General features: G+C 39.1%; 1 non-coding gene across 1 annotated transcript; it reads left to right on the forward strand.

Annotated features, from left to right (window-relative positions):
- The first annotated feature begins 6,320 nt into the window (after nt 1-6,320).
- On the forward strand, nt 6,321-6,402 carry Trnas-aga (transfer RNA serine (anticodon AGA)). Its single transcript has one exon. It is a non-coding gene; the product is annotated as a tRNA-Ser (tRNA).
- The last annotated feature ends 4,441 nt before the right edge of the window (nt 6,403-10,843 follow it).

Here is a 10,843-nt window from a genome sequence, read left to right on the forward strand (position 1 = left end):
TGCTTGGCGAGTGGTCGAAATTCGCGAGGGCGTGCCAATGCACGTATGTGATGGGTACTTTCACTAAGTGCCACTAAACTTGCACCATCCCACTAACCCGGGGGTTAACCGGTTAAACCGTTTACCCAGTGTCAAATTGTACTGTAACTAACTCCAGGTTTAACCGGTTAATCCTGAGTTAGTGGGATGGTGCAATTGGAAACAAACTACCGCAATTGGATACCACTTGTGCATTACTTTATTCGTAGAAAAACTTCATTCCAGTGTAGTTAGTATGTAAGTACATTATGATTAGGTAAAAGATAAAAAAAAATATTAAAAAATATATTACATATGAAATGGGATCTATCGTGGCCATTCAAAGTATAAGTTTCTCAATATGTACGAGTATGTATGCTTTAAATAATTGCTACTAAGTAATTTTTATTTTGCCCTGTCTTGCAAACTATGTTACACGCCTAAATGTATTAACAATATGACTTAATTTTGTTGATACAGATGTATTAACTACTTGTATGTATTGTGATGACTCGTCATTACAAATAGACTGAATATATTTATTAAAAGGTCTCGATGGTTATTTGTTTTTATTATTTAAATGTGGATAATGGTGAAGGGTTTAGGTACATCATGTAGGTAACGTACGTCACGTGACGTCAATCTGCTTAATTACGGGCAGTGATATGGATTTTTTAATTAATTCTGTAGGTACCTACATAAACACAGACCTGTATTGTTTTTTCTACTAAACCATAACTAACATGTTTTGTTTACGTAAAAATATTCTCAGAAATATTAAAAAATGGGTGCCCTAAATACGCCTAACATTAATTGTCATAATATGAATTCGCATAACAGATTTGGCATAACATAATTGTGCATAACATTAAACAGGTATAATAATTAAAAAGCATAATATTTATTGTGCATAACAATGAATTCGCATAACATTATTAACTATAACTTTAATTGTCACAAAATGAATTAGCATAATTTTATAAAGCAACCGAATTAGATGGATCAGGGCAAAGCCAACTCGGTTAGGTTAGGTCCAGTTCGATGTTAGGTATTTTTTTCTAACAGCCCAATAAATTTTCACATTCTATGCCTACAGCGAAACCAGAAAATCGAAATTTCGTTATCTGCCACTCTATCGCTCGAAAATGCAAGAGTAAGATAACGAAATTCCGATTACCTCCTCAGATCTAATTATAAAAATAAATCAATATACACAATCAAAATTACATTTATTTGTCAGTACCTGAATTGGTAAATAGAACTGCGTTTTGGGTACGTAACATTTCTTTTCTTCCTTTTATTTATATACCATTTAATAATTATTAGTGTTCGACCGAAACATGTTTTTTTGCCGAAACCGAAACCGAAACCGAATGTTCGGCTTTGGCTCTAGTTTCGGCCGAAACCGAAACCGAAACCGAACCTTTTGTAGACTTGTTAAAATCGTTGAAAAAATGTTATAAAACCGCCTTTACACACATATTATGGGGCTGTCAACACCCAATGTCCTTGAAATTGATGTTACTTGAGCAGTTTTGTAAGAAATTTACTAGAGTTAGACCAAGATAATCCTGCAACGATTTTGATAACACACGCAGTGCAAGTGTTATTTTAAACGTCAAAACTTCTATGAAATTATGACGTAAGTATAAATAACATTTGCACTAGTTGCACTGCGTATGCTATCAAAATAATTGCAGAATTTTCTTGGTCTAACTCTATTCATTCACCAGTCAAATCAACATGTAGATACAGGGTCAACCAAAAACGCGAGCGCAGCGAGCGCGAATTTTTTGTTGACAATATCGCAAGGCCGGGTACCGATCTTCACCTGGGCCTAAACGTCCGAAGTGCCCCAGTGAGGCGAACTTTCATGCGAAGTCAAAGCCGTCCTTCAGGCTTCAGGATAAGTAGTTGAGCACAGACTCCAACCAATGTCCATTGTATTAAAAGCGAGATATTTCCTTGAGCGCTGGTGGCCTAGCGGTAAGAGCGTGCGACTTTCAATCCGAAGGTCGCAAGGTACAAACCCCGGCTCGTACGAGTGAGTTTTTCGGAACTTATATACGAAAAATCATTTGATATTTACTATTTGCTTTTCGGTGAAGGAAAAACATAGTGAGGAAGCCGGACTAGTGCCGATAAGGCCTAGTTTACTCTCTGGGTTCAAAGGTCAGTCTGATGGCAGTCGCTTTCGTAAAAACTAGTGCCTACGCCAATTCTTGGGATTAGTTATCAATTGGACCCCAGGCTCCCATAATCCGTGGCAAAAATTCCGGGATTAGGCGAGGAAGATGATGAGTTTTCTTATTATTCCTTTGCCCTGGCCCAGTAACATGCGACAGTGTGCTATCTCATTTACTCCGATACAATTAGACAGTGTAGGCTTTATAGGTATTAACAGCCTCTTAAGACTGCGTGGACCGTCTAGTGGCGCCCTCATTAGTGGAATTGTGTTTTATAATAAACCAATTAATTTCTGTACCTATACATGAATCAGTATATGTAGGTACATATTAATATTGTTGTCCTACTTATTCCCCAATTTTTGGTCTTTGTCACATAGTTTAGTTTCATAGTACGAAGTACCATTTCGTAAGTTTCGGCCCGGCCGAAAGGTTCGGCCGTTTTTTGGCCGAAACCGAAACTACAGCCGAAACATGATTTTTTGGCCGAAACTGGCCGAAACCGAAACCGAAACCGAACCTTCGGTCGGACACTAATAATTATGCAAAGTACCATTATGCTTGTTACATTTATCCCAAGTAATTGTTATGATAATTTACGTTATGCGCATTAACATTATACGTACTTAGTTATGCGGAATAATGTTATGCGATTTCAAAGTTATGCGTAATATACGTTATGCCAATTTGAATTAGGAGTATTAAGTTATGCGAATTAATATAGACCCATTAAAAAATACTTTTAGTAAACACTAATATTCAGGTAATAGACCAGGTAAGCTGGTTTATTATTTATATGGTAGATAGGTGCCTATATTTTACGGTTTCTTAATAAATCTCTTGAAAATTAGTTACATGGATTTTATTAGGTATCCTACCTACACCTAACGTAGAGATTTTTAAACTGACACGCGTGGCCACAGCCCAATATCAAACTTCGTACATTCCAATAAGGTGCAATATGCCTCGCCGCACACGGTCGGCATGGCGTTCAAAGGATTAAACCAGAACTCTGTAACTAACCTCTTTCGCGTGTTCCATTTTTTTCTTATTTATCAAACGACAACTGCCCGAATATTCGCCTTCTTTTTGGAAAGCTGAAAAGAATTGACGAGATACTGTGTGTGGCCACTGCAACTTGATTGATTGCGGCGAAACACAGCGCAATCAGCGAACAAACATTGCCATACTACTCGTACTAATAGATGACAAGACAGCAGCGGGCGCAGCCCGTTCCATTTTTATCGCCTGTCACTATGCGCGTCCCTTTCGCACTTACATATTTGTTAGAATCTGACAGGCATGGTACCAAGCGATAATAACGCGACCGTGCTACGCCTCCTGGACATATTTTTTACATATCTGCAGCGGTATCATGGTCGCGTTTTTATCACCTGTCATGTCATGCGTCACTTTCGCACTTACATACTTGTTAGAACGTGACAGACATGGTGACAAATGATAAAGAGCCGGCCATCTTAGCCCTTCTGGCTTTCGTTCTCTCAAATATTCAACTAAAATAAAAACTTTGATCGCACCCTAGCCGTCCTATGCAATTGCACAGAGATATGCAACACGGTCAACTTAGTTGTAGTTGCAGAGTCTGTCGATAGATACATAAAATAACATTTATTTCATTCGCGAAACTAGAGTAATTGCAATCAAGACAACTATACCCCCGGGGCATGTATCCCACTTTTACCCTAGTACCTATGTAGATGGAATCTCAAAAACAGACTGGATAGTAGGTTTAGTAAGGAACACAAATGTATGGAACAGCATGCACTTTAGTCTCAGACGATTCCGCTTGGCACGACTGTTCCTTAGGTCAAACAAAGCTGATTTGCCTCGGTAGCCGGGAGATCGTACCATGCAGACCCCTCAAAAAGGGGGGTGAAAGGGTCGGCTCCCCAGGTCCAATCTATGCTATATTCCTTCCTAGTGTTAGCAGCTAGGGCAAGTTATATATCATTTTCGTATAATTTAGGGATGGGGAATTCATTTTCGAAATAATAATTATACCTTTCCATACAAAAAAAAATTATACAAAAAATTAAAATGTTATGTAATTTTTTGTGACAATTTTGGATGTTACAATCACAGTGTGGCGATTTGCACTAAATAAAAAATGGAACAATGTAGCCCATGTATTCTTTATTCTGAAAAATATCACTTTATAGTAGGCATCCATACATTTTTTCGTAATAAAAAAATAATTTATAGCGCGTGGCGGTAACGATGTCCATACAAATGGAACTATGCCCAAAGTCACTGAATTTGGCATTTTAAAAGTTTAAATATAATGTTTGAATAATTTTTCTATGCGTTTTTGCCCTTTTTTGGTACCAATTTGTTGTCTTTATTTTTCTTTCATACAAACTTTCTCCCCCCCCCATTTCCCGCCCTTAAGGGTTGATTTTATAAAATTTTATTTTATCTTAAACTTAAACTTGACGCATTTAATTGATGTTGAAAATTTCAGCTTCATAAATATCTTCAGGGGTTTAGATTGTATGATGTCTGGAAGTAAGCAGAGTTTCGTTAGATATTATAATGTATGGGATATTATGAAATAAAATGTCTTTAGCTCAAACACATGTAGATCCTAAACTACTGAACATTTTAACCAGAAAGTTTGAACATCGATTAATTACAAAAGGTATAAGTTAGTTATAACAACAAATTTCAAAATATCTACCCTTAAGGGGGGAAATGGGGGGGGGGGGGGGGTAGTTTGAATGGAATAAAAATAAAAACAACAAATTTGTACCAAAAAAGGGCAAAAACGCATGGATAAATCATTAAAACATTATATTTAAACATTTAAAATGCCAAATTCAGTGTTTTAGTTTTTAGTAAACATTTTTAATCTTTGACTTTGGGCATAGTTCCATTTGTATGGAAATCGTTACCGCCACGCGCTATAAATATTTTATATTACGAAAAAATGTATGAATGCCTACTATAAAGTGATCTTTTTCAGAATAAAGAATACATGGGCTACATCGTCCCATTTTTTGTATGCAAAGGTATAATAATTATTTCGAAAATTATATATTAAATTATACGAAAATTATATATACCTAACTTGCCCTAGTTGCTAAGACTAGGAAGGAATATAGCATAGATTGGACCTGGGGAGCCGACCCTCTCACCCCCCCTTTTTGGGGGGTCTGCATGGTACGACCTCCCGGCTACCGGGGCAAATCAGCTTTGTTTGACCTAAGGAACAATCGTGCCAAGCGGCATCGCCTGAGTCTAAAGTGCATGCTAAATGACCTTACTCAACCTACTATGGAGGCCAATTCAAACTTACATGTAGTTTAATATTACCATGTAGACCATTGTAATATCAAGCTGATGTACTGACATCATCATCATCTACTGACTAAGCTTGTGCGTCCAATACGCGTAGGTATGGACAAATACGACTCGACTGACGTCATTAACCGACTTCAAAAAAGGAGGAGGTTGTCAATTCGATCGTATTTTTAGATATCGTTTTGATGTCACAATGTTTGTATTGGTCTCTTAAATTTATGAGAGGCACTGCGGTGGCCACGCGACTTGATAGATTGACAGCGAAGCCACACACAGCGACACAGTGCAATCAGCGAGCAAATATGGCCGTCCTAATAGAAGAGGAAACCGCTGGACATTTTTGCATGTACGCAGTTTTTCGTTCTTTTAGATGTTAGGGAATTCAAGAACAGGAAATACCTATTATACTTTATATAATTAATAAAATATACAGTTTAAGAGTTACGTACCCTAATGGTGACAATCAGAACCATACTACTGAACTTGCGGAATCCGTCCGTCCGTTCATCTCATGCTCATCTATCTGTCAGTCAGCGGGCTCTATCTCAAGAACCGTTAAAGCGAAGCTAGTCGTGTAAACCGCAAGGGAGCGATTTTAACTTCACAAGATGAGTCTAGTTTGTTCTCATCTTCATATCACTCTAGTGATGCGAGCGAGCTGCGTTATGAGTACAAAATAATGAGATCAATTTTACCGCTCAAGGCCAACCAGACCAGTCGACCTACAAATGTCACATATGGCTCCATCGGACGTCCTATGGTGAAAGTACGTAAATTACGTGCACTTAGCAAGCAGCAGTCGTGGCCGAGCGGTTAAGGCGTCTGACTAGAAATCAGATTCCCTCTGGGAGCGTAGGTTCGAATCCTACCGACTGCGAAACTTTTTTATATACCTATAATAAACTTTAGCTTGAAGTTTCCGTTGTCAAAAGAACTGTAATTCTAGAACAATTTTAAATAAGTATTTAGTCGGACTCGCGCCCTAAGGGTTCCGTAAAACCCCTTAAGATTGACGGCCCGGCTTAAAATTTATTATTTTTATTTACTACACATTAAACCCAATCGGTTCCGTGATTTAAGAGCGCTATTACATTTCGGCGTTGAGCGAGTTTAGGTATTTTACGCGCTGCGGCAGGTCGTGCGAGCTCAGTATGCCGATCCCTTCTACCACACTTGCACTACAATGATGGATTAAACATTCTTGATCCTTCGCGAAGCATATTGAAATCAACCATAACAACACTAACTGTACTTAACTTTTAAAGTTCTAAAACTGTTATTTGGTAAGTACGAAAATACTAAATGCAGTGCAAATGTACATAGGGGCTGTTCATAAATTACATCATCTATTTTTGACGATTTTTGACCCCCCCCACCCCTCAAATCATCCAAAAATCAAGCTTCGGATGAATCTGTTTCCTCCTACGTCATGTTACCATCATCCGATGTCCAGACCCCCCCCCCCCCCCCACTCCTCCCATTTGAAACGACGTAATTTATGAATAGCCCCATACTCGTACTTATGAAGGTATATTACTCGAAAGAAATTATAGGTACCTACTCGCTTATTTACATGTTTCGTCATTGCATTTGGTACCTATAGGTTGTAAAGTTTGTATCAACGAGGGTTTAAAAACGAACTGGTACTGAGGATCTGATGATGATTAAGGTGGTCACGGATACCAATCAACCATGTAGTAACATGATTAGGCTCGTTTGATTCGTCTCAACAAGATCTTTGACACTGAAGATACACAGGGTCTGATGATGGAGCTGGAAGGTGGCCACGGGTACCAGTCTATCATGTAACTAAACAACTTCGTGTTTGGGCTCGTTTGATTCGTCTCAACAAGATCTTTGACACAAGACAGTACTCAGGGTCTGATGATGGAGCTGGAAGGTACCATTACCAATCAACCATGCAACTAAACCACATCGTGTTTAGGATCGTTTGATTCGTCTCAACAAGATCTTTGACACTAGGTGATACTCAGAGTCTGATGATGGAGCTGGAAGGTGGTCACCGGTACCAATCAACCATGCAACTAAACCACTTCGTGTTTAGGCTCGTTTTATTCGTTTCAACAAGATCTTTGACACAAGATAGTACTCAGGGTCTGATGTTGGAGCCGGAAGGTGGTCACCGGTACCAATGAACCATGCAACTAAACCACTTCGTGACACAGACCCTGAGTACTAACTTGTGTCAAAGATCTTGTTGCGACGAATCGAACGAAGCCAAACACGAAGTGGTGTAGTTGCATGGTTGATTGGTACCGGTGACCACCTTCCGGATCCATCATCATACCCTCAGTACTACCTTGTGTCAAAGATCTTGTTGCGACAAATCAAACGAGCCCAAACACGAAGTGGTTCAGTTACATGGTAGACTGGTACCCGTGGCCACAGTCCAGCTCCATCATCAGACCCTGAGTACTAACTTGTGTCAAAGATCTTGTTGCGACGAATCGAACGAAGCCAAACACGAAGTGGTTTAGTCGCATGGTTGATTGGTACCGGTCACCACCTTCCGGATCCATCATCAGACCCTCAGTACTACCTTGTGTCAAAGATCTTGTTGCGACAAATCAAACGAGCCCAAACACGAAGTGGTTCAGTTACATGGTAGACTGGTACCCGTGGCCACCTTCCAGCTCCATCATCAGATCCTGAGTACTACCTTGTGTCCAAGGTCTTGTTGAGACGAATCAAACGAGCCTAAACACGAAGTGGTTTAGTTGCATGGTTGATTGGTACCGGTGACCACCTTCCGGCTCCAACATCAGACCCTGAGTACTATCTTGTGTCAAAGATCTTATAGAAACGAATAAAACGAGCCTAAACACGAAGTGGTTTAGTGGCATGGTTGATTGGTACCGGTGACCACCTGCCGGCTCCATCATCAGAGCCTGAGTACTATCTTGTGTCAAAGATCTTGTTGAGACGAATCAAACGAGCCTAAACACGAAGTGGTTTAGTTGCATGGTTGATTGGTACCGGTGACCACCTTCCGGCTCCATCATCAGACCCTGAGTATTATCTTGTGCCAAAGATCTTGTTGAGACGAATCAAACGAGCCCAAACACGAAGTGGCTTAGTTGCATGGTTGATTGGTACCGGTGACCACCTTCCGGCTCCATCATCGACCCTGAGTACTATCTTAAGTCAAAGATCTTGTTGAGACGAATAAAACGAGCCTAAACACGAAGTGGTTTAGTTGCATTGTTGATTGGTACTGGTGACCACCTTCCGGCTCCATCATCAGACCCTGAGTACTATCTTGAGTCAAAGATCTTGTTGAGCCGAATCAAACGAGCCCAAACACGAAGTGGTTTAGTTGCATGGTTGATTGGTACCGGTGACCACCTTCCGGCTCCATCATCAGACCCTGAGTACTATCTTGTGTCAAAGATCTTGTTGAATGAATAAAACGAGCCTAAACACGAAGTGGTTTAGTTGCATGGTTGATTGGTACCGGTGACCACCTTCCGGCTCCATCATCAGACCCTGAGTACTATCTTGAGTCAAATAAATACATATAGAATGTCAGGTCGTTTCAAATATTTTTAATCCTGTCCGGTAGTTTATTAAACTGTACCATTATAAATTATAATACTATAAAAACAGTGCTAGGATCAAAGTCTCTCGTTGCGGTTTACACGCACACAATATAGCGTTTTACACGGCGCCCGCCGCACACAATGATAAAAAACCTCGTCGTCGCCGTTGAAAATGTGCGGAGCCGACCGACACACGTCCTGCCTCTACAAGCTCTGCCGCGGCACTGAGCTGGCGCAGCGCGCGTCATCGGTAATATAGAGTAGTTTTCAAAAAATTGCCAAAAAATTATAGTAGAATTTCATAAACACTAATGTATACCAACAGTATAAGCAAACGTTGCAGATTGTTTGAGTATGAAAATGACTTCGATATTAAGTAGATTTTCGTAGGAATTGACACTTGTTTCGGAGAGAAAATCGAGTTCGTTTTACTTTGATTTTCTCTTTCTCAAAGGTATGTAGGAAAAATATAGTTTGATATACCTAAAGTACAGGGTATTAGTAATACAAAATAGCCAGGTTTAGCAGAGTAAAATTCTCAACATTTCCAAATAAGAGCTCGCCATTCAGTGCTGCACGGGGTTTTTCGGAAACGACCATCAGAAAAAAAATCATTACTAATTTAATAAGTCCTTTTTCTAATATTTACAACGATATTTATAAAGATAAGAAGACGCTTTTACTGGAACAAGTACTCATTGTTTCTAATAATGAGCGCAAAGTCCTGAATTTCGTCGACTAGTATCATCAATTTTGCATTATTTCGACTTTTCTTGTAAGAGCGCTCTTAAACACAATCGGTTCAGTAGTTTCAGAGCAGATTGGTTGTGACGGACAAACAGACAGACACACGATTGATTTCTTGCGTTATTGATTAACAATTTAATGCACATCCTATCCAAACATACGCTTTCATTATTAAATTTAAAATATTGGTACCTATTTAGGCTATTATTATCCATCCCCGTTATCAATGTTGCAGATCAATGAAAATAACGCTTGAAAAAACCCTAAGTTCACCTTTAGTACAGTCGCCATCAGATATATCGGAACGGTCGAGGTGCTCACAAATATCTGAACACGCCTCTATTGTCGAGGCGTTAGAGTGCGTGTTCAGATATTTTTGAGCACCTCGGCCGCTCCGATATATCTGATGGCGACTGTACATAACTTCGCTTTGAAGAGCATTAAATCATAATTCCACTATAATTTGTGTCACCGGATCCATGGGCGACTGGGTGTATTCAACAATCAGGATTTGGAATGAGTTTTAGTATTATTTAGAGAAAAAAAAAAACCAAGGCGAAGCTGGGAACGGGTGGAAAATATAAGTAATTTAAGAATTCTTATTTTTTAACTTTAAAAACTATTTTTCCAGAAATCCGAAAAATACTACACTATTAATATTATAGAAATTTACGCACAACATCGCGTCAAGCGTTATTCTACATAAATAATTCCCATGTCCATTCTATTTTTATTGGTATCTGCAACTACACTACATGGCATTAATTCATTATTTCATCATCATAAATCGAAATGTCGAGACCTAGACATACCTAGTACAGTCGAGTTCATAAATATGTATACATTTTCTCACCTTATTGCAATGGATTAAGGTGATAAAATGTATACATATTTATGAACTCGACTGTACTTAGTAATCACAGCAATAAAATAATAATTACAATTTAGTGAAAGTACCCATCACATACGTGCATTGGCACGCACTCGCGAATTTCGACCACTCGCCAAGCA

This window comes from Cydia splendana, chromosome 5 (genome assembly GCF_910591565.1).
Source record: "Cydia splendana chromosome 5, ilCydSple1.2, whole genome shotgun sequence".
Lineage (NCBI taxonomy): Eukaryota > Metazoa > Arthropoda > Insecta > Lepidoptera > Tortricidae > Cydia > Cydia splendana.